This window comes from Triturus cristatus, chromosome 1_2, assembly GCF_964204655.1.
Source record: "Triturus cristatus chromosome 1_2, aTriCri1.1, whole genome shotgun sequence".
Taxonomy (NCBI): Eukaryota; Metazoa; Chordata; class Amphibia; order Caudata; family Salamandridae; genus Triturus; species Triturus cristatus.
In genome coordinates this window covers 944,898,206-944,916,974 of record NC_140580.1, presented here as the reverse complement: position 1 = coordinate 944,916,974, position 18,769 = coordinate 944,898,206, and the positions used below count along the sequence as shown (strand labels likewise).

At 45.5% G+C, this 18,769-nt stretch overlaps 1 protein-coding gene across 2 annotated transcripts in view; it reads left to right on the top strand.

Moving 5' to 3' along the window:
- The window catches only part of LOC146868407 (prostaglandin G/H synthase 1-like), a 450,292-nt gene that overhangs the window by 350,947 nt on the left and 80,576 nt on the right, over window positions 1–18,769 (top strand). The window lies entirely within an intron of this gene.

The following is an 18,769-nucleotide window of genomic DNA, read 5'->3' as shown; positions in this document are numbered from 1 at the left end:
ACGCCACTCTACAATACTCTATGCCACTCCACAACACTCTATGCCACGCCACTCCAAGACACTCCACCACACTTCAATCTACTCTACTCCACTCTGTGCCACTCTATTCTATGACACTCTATTCCACTCTATGCCATTCCTAAACAACTGCCTCTATGCCACACCACACCACTCCACTGGGCTCCACTCTGCGCCACTCCACTATACCCTACAATACATTACGCCACTCCACTTTACGGGGCTGTGCTCCACTCTAATGTACTCCACTCAACCATACAGAACTCGACTCTGTGCCACTCCGCTCTACTCAATGACACTCCACCCTATGACACTCAACTCTAATCTACAATACATCACTCCACTCTACTCCATGCCACTCCACTCCGCTCTATGCCATTCCGCTGTATGCCACTCTACAACACTCCACTCTACTCTGACACTCCACTCTGTTCTATGACCTGCCATTCCATTCTACTCTCCTTCACTCTACACCCCTCTACTCTGTGCCCCACCATTCTACACCCCTCCACTCTGATACTTCCCTCTACTCTACAACATGACACTCTGCTCCACTCTGCGATGCTCTTCTCTACTCTACGCCACTCCACCATACACCATTCTACTCCACTATATGCTCCTCCACTCTACGCTCTTCCATTCTACTCCAGGCCACTCTATTACCTCCATGACACACTACACTATTTTATGACACTCCATTCTACACCAGTGTATGACACTCCACTCCACGCCACTCTACTCTACTCCACTGTACTCCACCCTACACCTCCACCGTACACCACGCTACGCCACTCCACAACTCTCTATGCCACTTCACGCCGCTCTCCTTTATGTCACTTTTAGCCATGCTGAACAGCAGCCACGCTGGTATACAACATAGGTAAAACATATTGATAAAGATAATACCTCTTGCATTGTCTGCAGGGCACAGCAGCAGACGATGTTTGCCTGGCGCAGCGGGCAGTTTTTGCCCAGTTGCATTGCATAGGAGCTGAAGCTGTTAGATTGTTAGCCAGGCATGAGGGATGGATTTTGGTGGCAAATAGAATATTAATTATCTCAGGCATAGAAAGCGCTACAATAGCAGGAGAAGCCACAATGTGCTTTACCCACAAAACAAGTTGATATTTCAAAAGAATTTTCGAAAAGGGGTAACGTTTTTAGTAGTAGGAAATCATGGTGCTCTTGGACTGGCTCTCTAGGAATTGTACATGCATTTTTATGTTCGACGCTTAAAAAAATAAATTTTCTTTGAATTTTAAAATATATATGATGCAGTAAAATTTTGTCATTTTGCAAATGTTCAAAATTCCACTTTTACAAGTTAAATGTGTTACAATGACATCCTATTTTATGAAGCAATATTTAGATTGTGTATTACGTTGAATTGAGTCTCAAGCATATCAGTGCACTGAATAGTATGCCTATTGAAATAATTTGACTGTTTAAAATATTTAATAAGAACTGCTATCTGAATGTATGATAATTTGAAATAAGCTTCTTAAAAGGCATGATGCCAAACGTCCTATCCCTTCAGTCTATAAATGATTTATTCACAAGCTTCAATAACAAAACATTAAGCTATGACTCGTCTTTTGAAAAAGAAGGCTAAACTGTAGGTCCTTTACTGAGTTTCTGCTTAAATAAAAAGAAGTGCATTCAAATAAGGATGACAAGTTCGATTCTGGATCATCTCGCCAACAATCGCTTCCTCCAAAATGTGTTCTATTTCAGAATCTTTTTTTGGATTGGTTGGTAATAAATATGTTTATTTAAGTTTAAAATAAACCATATAAACTATTACAATTATACAATTCCAACTATATGTGCATTTATTTCAAATTATTGAGAAAAAAAATATCCCAGACTTGCAAACATTTTGTTTCAGTTTTTAAAAAAAGTTGTCCGTGATTCTTCATAAGCATTAGCAAAGTTTCAAAAGTACGGTTTCAGTGCTTAGTACGCATCTCATCAAGACCCTTGGGGAAAAAAATAACGTAATCAAGAGATTCTAATTCAAGTGCACAATAGCAACACAGCCCTCGGTGGACCCTTCCAATTAGCAGTCTTCCGCAGATGTCTAAGTACATATTAAAACAATAAGAAAGCTTATTTTAGGTTAAATGTTCATTATCTCGAAAATTATTCACTAGATCCTTAGCCTCCTAATACCTTTGGAAGTTATGGTGTTAGGGGTTTTACCTCAGACTGATGGTGGACTTTATCAGCAGAGAAGGATGTCCTGTAAAGTTCGGCTTTACTAATCTGAGTGTGATCTTTCAGTTTGAAGTTGATGCCAGGTCTAGCAACATTCCCTTGAACGTGTGTCTGTGTGGTTACAGTTTGAATTATAGTGAATCAGTCTGTGTGTCGGCTCCGGATGGGTCCATTGGAATGGAACCTGCTTTGAGAGGGGGAGTAAGGAGGTGCAGACTGTGATCTTCACATTATGAGTCATCACAATTGGGGAGTGGAGGCGTCGCCATACTATGAGTGTCGGCTTTTCTGACCTTCAGTCTTTCTCATCTAATGTATGATAAGTTGGTCTGAGAATAATCCCCTCCCCATGCATACTCGAGTCACGTATGGCATTCACAGGCAATGTCCTTCCCTTGTTCTCCTCCTACCTTTCCAACTGACCCCAGTTTGTTACCATGGGCATCTCCAGATCATAAAAGATCCCTATCTCATGTGGAGCCCCTCAGGGTTCCGTACTGTCTCCTGTCATCTTCAGCCTTTACATGGAGCTACTTGGTGCTCTTCTCACAGATAACAACATCAAGGGTCACTAATACGCTGATGGTACACAACCCTGCTTGAAAATCTCCTCTGCTTAAGATATCCAATACACTAAACACTGCTTGCCCATCATCCAGACCTGGATGTCCAAAACCTACCTGAAGCTCAACCAAGACAGAATTCCTATCAATTGCCAAGAACTGCAAACAAGATACAGCATAAATCTGGCTCATAAACCTTGATGGTTTAGAACCTCAACTCTCACGGAATGTCAAATCACTTAGATGCACCCTGGATACCAACCTCTCCCTCAAGGAACGCATTACCAAAAATAAAATGTGGCCTGGTGCCAGCTCTTTTTTCTAAAGAAAATCAATCCATTTCTTCCAGATGGTGACTTCGGAACTGCTGTTCAGCCCTTGTACTCACATGTGGACGAGGGTGTCAAGCCCTACTTCATGGCCTCACAGACACCACACCAGCCCTCCTTAGAGGCATCCTGCAGCATGCCCCATGCAGAACCTGAAGAACTATAATCACATAACACCCGACCCGATTAAACTCCATTGGCTGCCCGTGCCAGCCCGCACTACCTTCAAAACTAGCTGCATCATTTACAAAACCATCAAAGCCAACATCCCAGCTTATCTTGCAGCCAAATAACCATCTCTGATCGATCTAAGCACTCCCGAAATCAGAACTCAATCAGACTGCAGACTAAGCAGTGTATAGAAGCAAACAAGAAAATACACCTTTTCCATCTATGAACCCATGATCTGGAACAACAACCTCCTATCCATCAGAACTTTCCCCAACACTGCTGCAATAAAGAAAAGAGTTGAAGACTCAGTTCTTCAAAGAACACTGCATGGCAATGCATTAACCACTCACAACTCAGCTTACTCTCCTTTTACTTGCCAACTTCAAGCCTGCCTCTGATCATGTATCGCGCTCCTCAACTTTTTGGCTAGGTTCGTGAAATAGAAATTCCATTTACATCTGTACATAAATAATTAAAATAGAGGGTCTTTCAAAGGGCAAGATAGATCATGTGATCTACTATTGAACCTGTATTGGAGTGGGAAGTGTGTGTGTTTGCGTTTATGTGTGTGTGTGTGCGTGCGTGTGTGTGTGTGTGTGTGTGTGTGTGTGTGTGTGTGTGTGTGTGTGTAAGAGAGAGAGAGAGAGAGATCAGTGAGTATTTATGATGACCGTAATCTAGTGAAACCTACTACCTAATTTATATGAGAGTTATTAGTTAATCTGTGATGGGTGGTTTATGTTATTGTCAACTTCTACACATGTATTTCCAAGAGAGCCCTCTGTGTGTATGATTCCTGTTCCAAAGTTTATTTTTCATTTTCATCTTCAGTCTATTTCTGACCTCCTGTACTAATCCTCTTAATCAGTAAGTTTTGTATGTAATGTCATGAGGTAATCTTATTTTGTCAGCACCACCTAATAAGGCAGAGTGCCGCTGAAGAACTTTAATGGAACTGAAACATCACAATGCCAGGGAAGTACCTTAGTGAAAATAGAATTATTTAAATGAAAGGATATTATCTAATTAAAATGTACTGTAATGCTGTAAATCCTCTCTGAAGGCAGCCTTACTGAAGGATAACCCCTGCAGATGGTAAAGTTTTGTATTGCTTTGTTTGAGCGGTACCACAATCAGTGTTCGTGTAAATTAAATTTTACTTTGCACCAGGATCAGGTTTCACAAATATCCTATCCCACAGTTTTACTTGGATCAACTTGTTATGGCATCAACATATTCAGCTTTTTTTCTGGAATTTCTGCATGAGAGTTGCCAGATGCCGGTTTTATAAAATCAACTTCCTCTTGGGTATGAATAAACTTGGGGACAAACATAGTAATTGTCCCTGCTGTCCTTTCCTTTGAGGAGTTCTGCGGTTTTCATCTTATTCTATGCTCACAAGAGCATTGGTAAGACTGTCTTATGTTATTAAAGGAATAGCCTTAACTATTTACCTCGGCATGAGCTTTATTTCCAGCTTGTTAGTGATCTTTGAAAAAGTTGACCTAATACAAAAGTATATACAGCCAAGTTCTGTATTTTTATGACGTATCCTTATTTTAATAACAATCCTTACTTAAGCGTTTTGACTTCACAGTTCCTCACCTATTTGTTCATTGAGTTTTTTTAACTTTGCGATGTAAGGACTGACGTAAATATTTTATCCCATGGCTTAATCGCGATTGAGATAGTTCGGCTGAAATTGGTATGCTAGGAGAAATTCTAGCGTAGCTCTCCGCTATACCTTCTTTTACTTCGAAAAATCTTGTGAACGCAATTGTTTTGTGCCGTACATACTTTAAGAAGTGAACCTCAATTCATCAAGTTTAAGGTCCGATGTCAATGTAGTTCCGGTAGGATTGATTACATTTCTTTAATGTTTTCTGTGAAGTTAAACCCTTTTGAATCATTATTAGGTGGTATACATCCCATCACTAGGCGTTTTTCTTTAATGCCTCTAAATAGGTAGGTTTTATCGTGTTCCATAAGCCGTCATGTAAGTTTACATTATATTTTACTTGTATTCAGGCACAGACAGACCTCCTAGCTTTTTTATTAATCACAATATTAATTTATTTCACATGCTTCTGTTGGGCTCCAGATTGTTTTTTAAGACTGTTACAGGACAAGAGACACAAGCCCACACTAAATAGCGGAGGTAAGTGTAGCAGACCCGCAGATCGGGTTGGGAGAGGACCACTCCTAGACTCCTTTTGGAGGTGTTGGTTTGTAGGATGAACTGCTGCGAGAACTCAGGATATGCAAATACCGACTTCTCATGCTACACATCCTTCAGCTGATCAAAACTCTATTGGTGTCTGGGTGACCATTCGTTGAGACGGTTCCCTGCGTTTTTGCCAGTAGGTCCGTCAGGGCTGCTGCCACCTCAGAAGAGTGTGGAACAAAGCGTTGGTAGTATCCCATCAGATCTAGAGATGATCTAATCTGTTTCTTAGTGGTGGGACCGGGCAGGTCTTTGATGGCCCTTACTTGATCAACTTAGGGACTGATCCTGCCTTCTTGTATGTTATAAACCAGATACTGTACTGAATTGGTTGCAAGGACACACTTTTCTGGGTTGGCCGTCAAGCATGCCTTTCTTAGACTTTTGTTGACTGCCTCCAGGTGGTAGAGGTGCTGCTCCCAGGTCTGACTATAGATAATACTATCGTCCATATAAGTCACTGCATAGCCATCAAGAGATGTAAAGTATGTGAAGCTCTATACAGGCCAAAGGGCAAGACCCTTAACTGATATAACCCTGAAGGGGTGGAAAATGCAATCTTTTCTTGAGGATTTGTGGCCAGTGGGATTTGCCAGTACCCTTTTGTTAAGTACAATATGGTCAAGTATCTTGCGGTGCCTATGTTCTCAATCATTTAATCGGCTCTAGGCATAGGGTAGGTGTCGAACTTAGATACCACGTTCAACTACCTAATGTCGATGCAAAACGTAATAGTCCCATCCCATTGGGTTATCGGACTTTGGGACCAGAACCACCGGGGAACACCAAGCATTGTGGGACGGTTCTATAATAGCCTCCCTCAACATGTCCTCTACTTCTGCTTCCACCGCTGTTCTTCTAGCCTCTGGTATCTGATAAGGACATAGACTGGTCTGCTTCCCACCCTCAGTCTTTTTGTTCTGTTGTGTCAAAGGGGTCCTTCCTGTTTTTTCTAAAAGAAAGACGCCGCTGTACTTCCTCACCAAATTCATGAGGTTTTGTTTGTGGGAGTGGAAAGATTGGGAGCCATCAGGACCGGTCGGTATGTTTACCCCTCGTGGAAAAGGAAATTTCCATGGGTTGGGAGTCTGTCACTAGAAGAGCAGGTTTTATGTCGCCCACAGGATCTTGGCCCTCCTTCCGTTTCTGCAGAAGGTTAATGTGATCTATCGGTCTTGTTCTTCCAGCATGGGGTACAGATATCCTGTACATGACCGCGGAGACCAGAGCTGTCACTTCATAAGGACTCTGCCATTTGGCCAACTGTTTGTTCTCCGAGGGAAAGGAGTATCAGGACTGTTCGTTCTGTTTCTAGTTCCATGAGTTTGATGTTACGGTCAAAACTGCTCTTTTGTCTTGGGCCCTTTCTAAGTGCTGGCGCAAGTCCTCCCAGAGTGTGTTTACCCATCTCTTTAGGTTGGCTATGTATTCAAGGAGATCCAGTGCCTCGTTCTCCCCATCCTACCAACGCTCAGCTGCCATATCCAGTGGGGTCCTGGGGTTTCTCCCTAAAAGCAGCTTGAAGGGGCTATACCCAGTGGATAATTGGGTATGCGTTCGAATGCCAAATAATACTAGGGGAAGTTGCCTGTTCCAGTCTCTATCTGTATCTGTCACCAGTTTTTTGAAGATTGTTTTGGCTGTACGGTTGTGCTGCTCCACAAGGCCATCCATTTCAGGATAGTAAACTGAGTTGTGGATTTGTGTAAACCCTAGTATCTTGCAGACTTGAACCATTTATCATGATATAAATGATGGGCCTTGGTCTCTAAGGATTTCCCCGGAAAACCAGACTCTACTAAAAAATATGATAACCACATTGGTCATCATACTGGTTATGGGTATTGCCTCTGGGTATCTGGTTGCATAGTCAACCAGTACAAGGATGTACTAGTAACCATGGGCTGATGCAACCAGTGGTCCGACTAGGTCCATACTGACTCTGGAGAAGGGAGCCGCAATGGTAAGTAGAGGCTTTAGGGGAGCCCTTGAATGTGGCGGTTAACCCCTTGGCACCTTTCACATAGAGCACAGAAGCACCTAATGTCTGAGAAGAACCCAGCACAATAAAACCATTGTAAGAGGGACTCTTCTGTTTTTCCCTCCCAAATGGTCCACCATCTGCCTGTCCATGAGCTAGGTGTAACACTTTTGAGGGTAGAGAACCTTTAACTCTGGGAGATGGGTTGAGGCTCGTGGTTGGAAGACTCTAAAATCAGAAGCCCTGTGGTAAGCACACACCGTTCTATTGTTCTGGCCACAGTAACATTAGAGGGGCAGGGCATTGAGAAACTGTTCCAGGAAGACGTTTTCCAGAACTTCTTTCCTTGTTGAGGTGGCAGGATCTATCCACTGGTTACCCAGAACATGGACTCGGTGAAACAGGGCTGTGGAATGGTCCTGGGGATTCAATTTTTCCTTCTGGAATTTTGAGCAATATTTCTCATTGTCATACCCCAGATGTTCCAAGATATTTCTTTTAATCTTTCGAAGTGGGATTTGCAACTTGGTAAACCTTTTGTAGCTCTACGGACAAAAGGGGAGCTAAATACTGTCTCCAGCATTCTGGGGGCCATTTCACCATGCAGGCTACCCTCTCAAAGTTTGTAAAAAAGAAATCTGGATCTTCTTCCGGCTTGGTATTTTTGTAACACCAAGCTGGGGACATTTGGGTGCAACTTGGTGTGGACAAACAGATCAGTCAGTTTTTGTATCGCAGTATCCTGTACTGCCTGACTGTTTGCTGTAGGAAGCTGGCTCTCTATATACTATACCAAAAAGAGGTATAGTGTGCACAGAGTCCAGTGAGTCCCCAAAGGTTTAGCAGAGGATAAAGTAGAAAATACTCTACTCTAAATTCAGTGATAGCTGGGCTGAGCAGTTAGGCTTATCAGAGGTCAGTGTGAATGCCTTATTTTGTTCATACTCATACAAGGCAGGAACACACACTCAATGACTAACTTCAGGCCAATGGTTGTAAAAATATTACTTTAGTTATTTTTATTTTAGGATCCAAGTTGCACTCAGTTACAGGTAAGCAGACTTTTCAAAGATGCAATACTTTCACTATACACATGGCAAATGTTTGTGTAAGCATTCAAAAATACTTTACTGCTGCATGAAATACTTCTCAATAGCAAAAGAGATACTTTATATTATTCACAAAATTGACACTTAGTGCAATACAAAAACAATGCAATCTTATGGGAGAAATGACAGGTAAGTCATTTTCAGATAAGCATTCGATTTACAAGTTCAGTCTCTGGGGTTCTGACCAACACTGGGCAGGGGTCAAAACAAGGAAGGTACTGCACCACCAGCAGCACTGGGGCGGGTGGGTGCAGAGGCCACTGGGCCCAATGTTAGTCTATGGGAGCTGGGGACACCTCGGAGAGGCACTGATTGCAGGTAAGTACCTGCAGCCCAGGGACACAGGCCCTGGGAGTTGAGGTCAGCACCACAGGGGCCACCAAGTAGCACTAAGACTGCACCACCAGCGTCACAGGGGCAGCCGGGTGCAGAGTGCAAAGGAGGCATTGAGTGCCCTGTAAAAATCAATGGAGAACCTCAGTTGGAAAAAAAGGCTGCAGGCACATTCCAAAAGACTGTCTGAAGAAATCCAGCGACTAGAGAGGTAAGTTGGATGGTGGGGGGATGCCGGTACACCATCTGGTGGGCACACCAAGGCCTGGGGGCTGCGTTTGCAGGGGTGTCTTTAGGCATATGGTTTTTCTAACCGGATCCAGTCAGGAGGACCCTTCAAGATGAGACTGCAGGCATCGTGGGGAAGTTCAGGAGAGGGCGTCCAATGCTGGATCCCAGGTCAGGATCACTGAGGCGACGCCATTGGATCACTGGGCCACCTGGGACTTGGGCCTAGGGTGACAAGTGCAGAGTGGTGAGGACTTACAGTTCTGGGAGGGACTGGAGTCCCTGTTGGAGCTTTCTTTTGGGGACAAAAATGAGTCATTGTCGAAGGCAGCTCAGGTCTCCGGGATCTTGGAGGTTGCTGGCTACTGGACACGCTGGTTTCTGCATGCAGGATCCTTGAAGCCAGAAACAGGCCGGTAGGGCTGGGGCCAAGTCAATTGTCGGCTTCCTCCTTTGCTGCTGCACAACTCTTCGGTCCTTCTTCTTAGGTCGTCTTAATCTGATGAATAGGGTTCAGGGAGTCCCTTAAATACAAATTTTAAGGGCATTACGGAGGTTCAAGAGCAGTAGCCAATGGCTACTGTCCACTAGGGTAACTACACCCTCTTGGTGCCCTCTCCCTTTGGGGAGAGGGGCACATCCCTATTCCTATTGGGCCTAATTCTCCAAACCAAGATGGAGAATTTTGAAGAAAGGGGTTCACCTCAGCTCCTGGCCACCGTAGAGGAGTTCCAAGCCAATGGGGACACTCCTACTCTGCTTACTAATTTTTCCACCTGTCCTGCCACCAAAAAGTGGGGCTAGGTCAGGGGGGCGGGCATGTCCACTAGTTTGATCTTCCTAAAACAGCATAACACAAGGTTGGAGGCAAGTGCTTCTGTTCCTGCAAGGTGGAGGTGTGAGGCACCTCCACCCAGAGCAGGCTTTGTTTCTAACTTCTGAGAGCACAAAGGCTCTCACACCATGAGGTCAGAAACCTGTCTGGTGGTGGCTGGTTGGCAGGGACCAGTCAGCCAATACACCAGAAGCTGGTCGTTTTTCAGAGGGCATCTCCATTTTATAATAAATCCAACACTTGCATTAGTGTGGGTTTATTATGCTGAGAATTTTGATACCAAACTTCTCAGTATTCAGTTAAGCCATCATAGAGCTGTGGAGTTTGTGTTGACAAACTCCCAGCCCATGCACTAAAAATAGCTTCACTGCACTTAGTGTCCAAGAATACTGCTCATACCAGCTTGCCCTCATATGTGGTATATTGCACCCTGTATTAGGACTGTAAGGCCTGCCAAGGGGGTTACTTACCTATGCCACTGCAGTGGTGTGTAAGCATGGCAACTAGGAATGTGTGCCATGTTAACTTTTTTAGTTTAGGTGCACCATCTAGTGTGGTGTTCTTTAGGATGGCACAATACATGCTGCAGCCCTAAGGGACCCTTCCTGGTCACAAGACCCTTGGTACCAGTGGTACCTGTTACAAGGGACTGATATGTGGCCCAGATGTGTGCTAATTGTGGAAACAATGGTACAGGTAAGGGAAAGAACACAGGTCCTGGAACCTGATTAGTAGGCACCCAGGGCACACTCAGTTAAAGTGCATCAGAAATCTGGCAAAAAGTGGGGGGTTACTGCAACAGAAACTCACTTTCCTACATTCGCCATAACTCCTGCCTGGGCTTAAAGTGCTAATTGCAAATTTTCTCTGCCTTCTGTGCAGCTATTGCCTGTCCCTCAACCACTAGTTGTAGGTGCCACTGCCCTTCAGCTAGTTGCTTAATCATATCATCTAATGTCTCTGGTTGGGACATGTTCTCGTCCTGTAGGGGATGGAAATCCCACTCCTGGTACCACTGTTACAGAACAAGAGACACAAGCCAACACCTAATAGTGGAGGTAAGTGTTTTTATTGCACACAGTCTGAGTAACACAAGGTAGGTAGCTAGGGATTCCGATATTTCCTCTGGTGTTCTTGCTTCTCGGGGTCCGTCTTGGGGCTTCTCCAGGGTTCTCCCTCAATCGTTAGGTCTCACCATGAAGGAAAATAGAGCATGAGGCCATTAGCATCAGTTATGTACTGCTCAATGAGCCTGTCTCCACTTATTACTTCAATGGGAAAATATCAACATTTCTTTGTGTGTTGTAATAGTGCCCTTGGAATCTCCCACACATCCAGCTGATATAAAAACATGAAGGGGGGAAGATAAGCGTTCAATGTGGGACTTTCACCATTAATTGTAATACAGATTAAGTGCCAAAACCAAACCTCTGCTCACAGGGTGTTCCCCTGTCGTTTCTCATGCAAGGGACCTTACATCCCCACCAAGTAGACACATGCAGGAAACCACTGCCCTTTTAAGCCACTTGTCTGAAGCTGTGACTCCTTGACAGATTCACAGCTGCTTCGTCCGTCTTGCCTTCCCTTCGATGCTTGTGGTCCCTATTGTGGAGTAGACACTTCTCACGGTCTCGCCGACCATGGAAATGACTCCTGTATTCATCATGTATTCTCGTTCTCTCTCTTCTGGCATCCCGCGTTTATGTCCTCTTCCTCTCTGTCCTCCCAGGGTTCTCTCCGTCGTGTCGACACCGTCAGCCTCGCTCCGGCCCTCGTCACTTCTTCCATCCCGAACACTGGCCTATGAGGCCGTTGCTGTTGAAAAAGGGGCACATCCCCCATGGCTAGAGTGCTAGTCGCTGCATCCACAGTGCCCCTGGGTTTCTTGCCATCGGTCAACACGCACGTAACGCCACAAAGACCTTCAATCCACATTTTGCAGTAACTATGGCCGTCAATTCACCAAAGTGGCCTGGGAGCAAAATTGGTATCATGCACCCCCTGCTTCCTACACTTGCACAGTAAAAGCTCCACAGATTGTGTCCCTTCCAGAACTGTTCTCGATCACCTAAATCAAACAAGCATTTACAATGCAATAGGTCTCTCAATTGCGAGTTTTTAAGCTATTAGCATTGTAAATGGCAATGCCATTTATAATATTAAAAGGCATTGTCATTTACAATATCAATAGTTCAAACTTTGACAAAAGTAATACCTATTGTACTGCAGAGCATGGTGTCCGTGAATTGGGTGCCGCGTTCACTATTAAAGTAAAAAAAAAAATGAAACCAAGCGCAGTGTCCCTGAAGCGGGCGCCGTGCTCCATATTAAAGTTTTAAAAATAAAAAGTGAAACAGAGCCTGGTGTCCCTTAAGCAGGCGCCGTGCTCAACTTGAAAGTTTCACAAACAAAAATTGCAACAGAGTGCAGTGTCCCTGAAGCGGCCGCCTCACTCATCATGCAATTTAAAAAAAATTAAGTTGAAACTGAGCGCGTTGTCCTTAAAGCGGGCGCCACGCTCAGCATTCAGGTTAGAGCTGTATAGCGCTCCATAAGAAAAGCGGCCGCCATTGTCCTGTGTGGGCGCACTGCAAATACAAAAAGCAGCTGCCATTGTATAATTAGTGTCAATAAACAAACTAGTGCTCATCAACTTATAATGCAGACCGTGTAACAAGCCAAGTAAAAGATCCTGTCCTTATGAGAGGCAACTAATGCAGACAAGGCAGTACCAAGGAGGGACTAACAAGCCTATTTATGAATCAGAAGCCAGCATTTACGAAGGACAATGACACAAGCCAATGACAAATAGGGGTGGAGAGTGGGCGGGGATTCCCATGCATACTCCAGTACAGCATTCCTCGCAGAGCAAGTAGCTTATGCGTGCTGGCGCTAGGCTCGACTGAAAAAGAAGGTTGTATGCGGGTCATGTTGCCTTGACCTTAATATCCAATGTGAGTGAGACAAGATTCCACAAGTTTACTACAGTCTGTTGGGATGCCCAGTGGATATTGGACTGTGCGATTAACAATGCTTCTGGTGGTGGCGAGCTGTGAACTATTTCTTAAACTTGCAATTTATCTTCTGATAAATTACGGATCTCCTTGAACCTTCCACCTTGTGGTAATAAAATACATCAGTCGAAGGGGAACCAGAGTCCCATCCCAGTATGGAGCTTTAGCTGGTGAACGGGTGCTACATGGTGAATCAAGGAGGGGCTTTCCAGATGTGTCAGAAATAACTGTCAGTCAGGCTTTTCAGAGTTATGGACATAAAGGGACAGGAGGGCACGCATCGGGCAAGTTAAAGCCTAACTAGAGCAGGGTGCTACATTTTTGTCAAATAACTTGGGGAGAGAGAATGTGACCTAACGGCTACGGCGGTCAACCTCGGAGCTGAGAAACAGGGTTCGAGTCTCGGCAGGGATGCTCAACATTCTGTGATTCTGGGCATATCATTTAATCTCCCCTGTGCCTCACAAAAAAAATGAATGTGTTCGTCTGTAACGTAACTGGTGTTCATGTAAAGTACTCTGATACCTCCGGGTCTAGTTCGTGCAGTATAAAACTCCACAAAAGAAAAACATAACCAGGATTACTTATGAACTATAAGCCACAAAATAATGCATTAAATGAGCCAGATGATGTATGGCAGCTCAAGGGTCATTTATATAAAAATGGAAAACCTCATATTGCTCTAGGCTCAGAAATAGGAGAAAATGGTGCTTGAGGAAGTCAAAAGCGGTGCAAGTGACCTTTGTAGTAGTCTGCTTCCCTGTTCGCCAAGGGATCAGGGACCGAGGCGCACACTGCTGGGGTGCAGTACATTTACACAGGGGCAAGTTAGTGAAAACAGAGCAGGGGCCTCACCTGGAAGGAGCCATTCATATGGGACTCTTGTTCAGTCCTCATTCCTCACAAATGCTGGATGATCATTTGGTACCGGGTATCGACAAGGTCAGCTTGTCTTAGACCTTCTCAGACCTCTGGAGGCTCTCTTCGCCACAGAGATCCCCGTCAACAAGGCCGTTGATGTCTCCCCTGCACGTGAGGACAGTTACTCTCTTCTCAGGGGGTCCAGTCCTCTTCTTCCCAGTGGAGTGCAGCTGTAGCCTAGGGCCCTGATTGAGTGGCAGAATTGCGCCTGTAGCAATAACTCTGGATGGAATTGCGTGACCCCCGATTCCTTCTTCTCTCTGGCATATCTTTTTCTCTCAGCTAGTGCTTCAGAGATTCTTCTCAAAGCCCCAAACAAGTACATGGTACTGGCTCCGGAGAAACAGTCCCTTAATGAAAGTGGTAGAAAGCCATTGCCAATCAGAAGTTCTTTAAAGTCAAAATCCTGCCCAATCAGAGCAGAAAGGACTGGAAGGTTAACTCTTTTTTTTCTGCCTGCTTAAGCACCAAGGGAAGGATGCCTCATCCAAAATGACATTATACTGGCATGGGAAACAGCCATTACAACACGATTATGAGCAAACGACGCCTTTACCATGAAGTTATTACCATGCATATTATTTTACCATTTATGCCTTTAGCATACATGCTTGTACGACACATATGCCTTACCATGCATGCCTTTACAACAAATTTCGTTCTAAAGGCATGAATAATTAAGGCATATGCGTGGAAACGGTTTAGGCATATGCGTGGGAAAGGCAAATACAGGTTTATTTAAACCTTGCACTGTCAAACGCTACAAACACACATACAGCCCACCCCTCTCACTTACAGGCTGTTCACCACCTCGCAGCAGCAGAACTGTAAGTCTATGTCCAAAGCTCAAAGCATGCGCTGCTCTCTGGTTTTTAGTACTGCAGACTCGGGGAGGTTATAGTACCAGCAGGAGGCAACACTCCCCACCCCCGCACAATAGCATGCATGTTCTACGCATAAATGAAATACACCACACAAATTTTGTTTGGGTAAAAACTGCTGCAGGTTTATTACATACACCGTTATGTAATATGGTGGGTTATCTTACGGGCAATCCAAGGGCAGGCAACCATCTGGGCCGCCTGATGAGCCAAGCAGCACCGGGGCGAACCTCATCTGTGCGGCCCCTTCGGTGATCCTCTTCCTAGATCACGGTCCCTCATTACTCACGCCCCTTTCAGGGCAGAGCGTAGCAAGGCAAGCCCCCAGTTGTTCAGGCCCACAACCGCCCGAAGGACTAACGGGGTGCCGACACGGTTTTCCATGAGGCTCTTGGGCTCTGGCATCCCCTATGGTCCTGCGCAGAGGTACCCTTCTGTACCCATTTGCTTCCAGATCGCCTTGTAACTCCGCCACAGCTCTGGAGGCAGTCACCGCCACCGCCAGAGCCCCCCACCAAAATAGCTATAGTCTTGCCCGCTAACTCTCCTGTCTAGAGCCTCCTGCAAATCTAGATGGAAGGGAACATCCCTACTGGTTATCGATACCCCATCCATATCCTAATAGCCCTAGATGTTAGCTTGGGTCAGCTAGTGTCGGAAGAAACAAAAACGCCCTATATGCCTGTGAAGTTGTGCCAAGCACATACACCTCACGCCGCAAAGTTCCACTGCGACACATGACTCAGCCCTGTCCCACTCAGGGGGGGACAGTTTCAGACACCATGGCTCACGATGCCCCACCTACTTGCTGATCACACTGGCTGCTGCCCTTCCATCACTGTGTGTGGCTGGACACCAGTGTCTCCCATCTCTGGGACAGCAGCTCACTTGTTAGACCGTTCCAACTATGCTATTAGGGCGAGAAGGATTGTACTTGACCGTGGCACCGTCCCTTTACTTGCTAAATCATTTCGCACAGGAATGTCCATAACAGGTGTATAAACATTGAGCACGGCTGCACCCCAGCACTTGCCCTGCATCCCATATCCTTAAAGGAATTTCGACCGCTCAGCTCCCTCTGGTGAAGCCCCCTAGGCATACCCGCTTAGAGAATCTGTCTGATTCGGTACAGGGCGCACTGTCTGTAATCTACTGCCTTACATTTGATGTGGGAGATGCCACACACCGCCTAGGTCATGGGAACCTAACGGAGCACACCAGTTTTCCCCGGGCGTACCTCTAAATGGGACTGGGTCCACCGAGCTGTAACGCCAGAGGCACACCTCTTAAACCTCTTTACTGGTTATACCACTTGGCACCCTACTGGTTGCAGCTTTGTGTATTTGAAAAGCGCGCATGCCCCCGGGGCACGATGTCGCTGACTAGCCAGTGTATGTTACCCATTTGCTGATACTTATCTGTCGCTAACTGCCCTTACTTGGATTGAAGGGTTGCTGGATGCTACCCCAGGACTGAAGACTTAATGCTCCCACCCAGATTGACCCCAGAACTTGGGGGCAACCCCAGTAGTGACCATGCCTTTCATGGTATATCTACCCCAGCGCTTGACTATCCACGTGTTGGGGACCCCAGTCCCAAAAGATGCCCCTTCTATTGTCTGGTTCTAGCCCGCAGAAGGATAACCCAGGGGGGGGCAGACCAGTCTGTGGAAACAGAGGGGAAAGCGTGTGGAAATACCTGCCCTTTCCTGAATTTAGGGACGCCAAAAGGTCGAAAATACCCGGTCGCCATTGGCACTAACGCAGTGTTTACCAAACGTTTCCGCGCCACAGCACACTTGTTAGCTGACAACTACCACCACCCGCCTGCTGCCCTGGTTAAAGCGCGGGTGAATATGTCTTAACTGAAGCGACCTGATACCAGCCCTTGGCTGCAAGGGGAATGCCCACCCAGTGTACATGGTACCTGCTTCTATATGGTGCCCGCAGGGGTTCTCCCTGAAGGCCCTCGTAGCCAATTGGACAATGCAGTCTCAGTATTTCGCAGTGCCTCTCTTTAAATTTTAATTCCTTGAGTAAGTGTAAAATTATACTTTCTCACCATTGGGCTGTTAACCGGAGGCAAAGGCAGACTGTTATTTTGCGGCTTCTGGCATTGCCTCCGGATATACACTACAAAACCAAAGTACCTACTACACGCCAGTACCCTTGGCTTTAACAATGCTTGTTAGTTGTGCAAGATAACTGAAGCCACAATTCTGGATTCCCTGCGTAGCATATTGAAAATGCTTCCATTCTGAACTGGTGGGACTGTCACCTTAACGTGTTGAACATTCATTGAATGTCTCCCTTCGATGAATATCAAGCTCCTACGCAATTTGGACCATTACACTAACAAACTTCCACAACAGCCAGACAGGTCACCTGCACATAATCCAGGTGCCGAATGCGGAAACCCTTTGGAGACGGAATAGTGGCGCACAATCCCCGCGTTGGAGACAAAATTGACCTCGCTGTACTGCGAAAGAGGCACATGCGGAGAAAAAATAACTATTCTTTGCAAAACAGAGCCTGTCTGTAACTTTTGTCTATATAGGGACAAAGGATGAACCATGATAATATCACTGATCTAGTCTGAGATGTCATATACGCTACCTCTGGCATATTTCTCATAATTCGCCATGTATGACTGACACCGCACACTCATCCTGTGCTTTGTGTGATCTTGGCCCACTTTGGCGTGAGCAGAGCCCCGTGAAGTATACTTGGCTTCTAGGTCGGTAATGCACAAGTGTTAGGTGAGAAAGATGAAACCATAATTCCGAGCCCCCACCAAAACCGACAACCACTTTACCATTTGTCATCAGTAGCACATACATCAATAAGGCATTGATAAGGGCCACATGCATAACTCCTGGTGGCCAAAGGACCTTGTTGGCCAAGCAGCGAAATCTACACTCAATGCAATAATACGAAACAGACTTCTCACGGCGCTCGCCACCCCGGCGCCAAACCGAGGTTTACACCGAACATCCCAACTATAAGGAAAGGCACCACAAACCCAACCCCCTGCTCAAGTCACTCACCAAGGCACCGCTGGAGGGTCCACCCCTGAACAACGTCTTCAATGAATAGCAAGCTCAACCGCAAATGGGACCATTACACTAAGCAACACCACCAATCAGCGGTAGTCAACCATACACCCCTGTAGGACAGGTAAAGTGTGTGTGAAACCCAGCCGTGGCCAGATGAAACCATAGAAGTAGTTTATTTGGGGCATTGTCGAGACTAAACCGATACTAGATAACATGTCCCTTCTATCTAAAACTCGATAGTCATGAACAGAATGCCAAGTGACTTAAAAGGAGGCATATCAACTGTAACGGCTCCCCGCGGTACAAAGGCTCTTGCTATCAGAGGGAACCTCAAAATAAGGTGCTTTCTTTACCTGCCTTCGCATAATCTGCGTTCATGTGACATTGGCTGGTGGCGTGCTATACCTGAACCTAATGGAAAATTAAAACTCTGGAACTGCAGCCATGAAAGCTAATTAAATGAAGACCAGTGAACCGAGGCAACTCCTCAGGAGACAATTGACACCTATAGGGGTACCAGAGCATGTTGAAAATGATCCCTTAGTAGCCTTCTTGAAAATGATCCCTTAATAGCCTTCTTGAATGCTTTAAACCTATGATGCATAAGGATGCTTAGACAACCTTTGGAATTGCCCACATTTATGAATGGTCCCTTGATTATCTGTTAGCCACCCACCGGTTAACCAACTACATGTGCTTGCAAAGAACACCGCCCCTTATCAATTGGCGCCAACCAAGACTAGTTTCTTTTTATTCTTAACCTGTGGGAGCAAAACTAACATCAACGGTCGCACTACCGACCCACAGCGCTCCGATTACCGACCCCGGTATGCCTACCCTCAAAGCTTCCCCATGCGCTGCTTGGTCCATCTGTTTCTTTTAGATCAAAA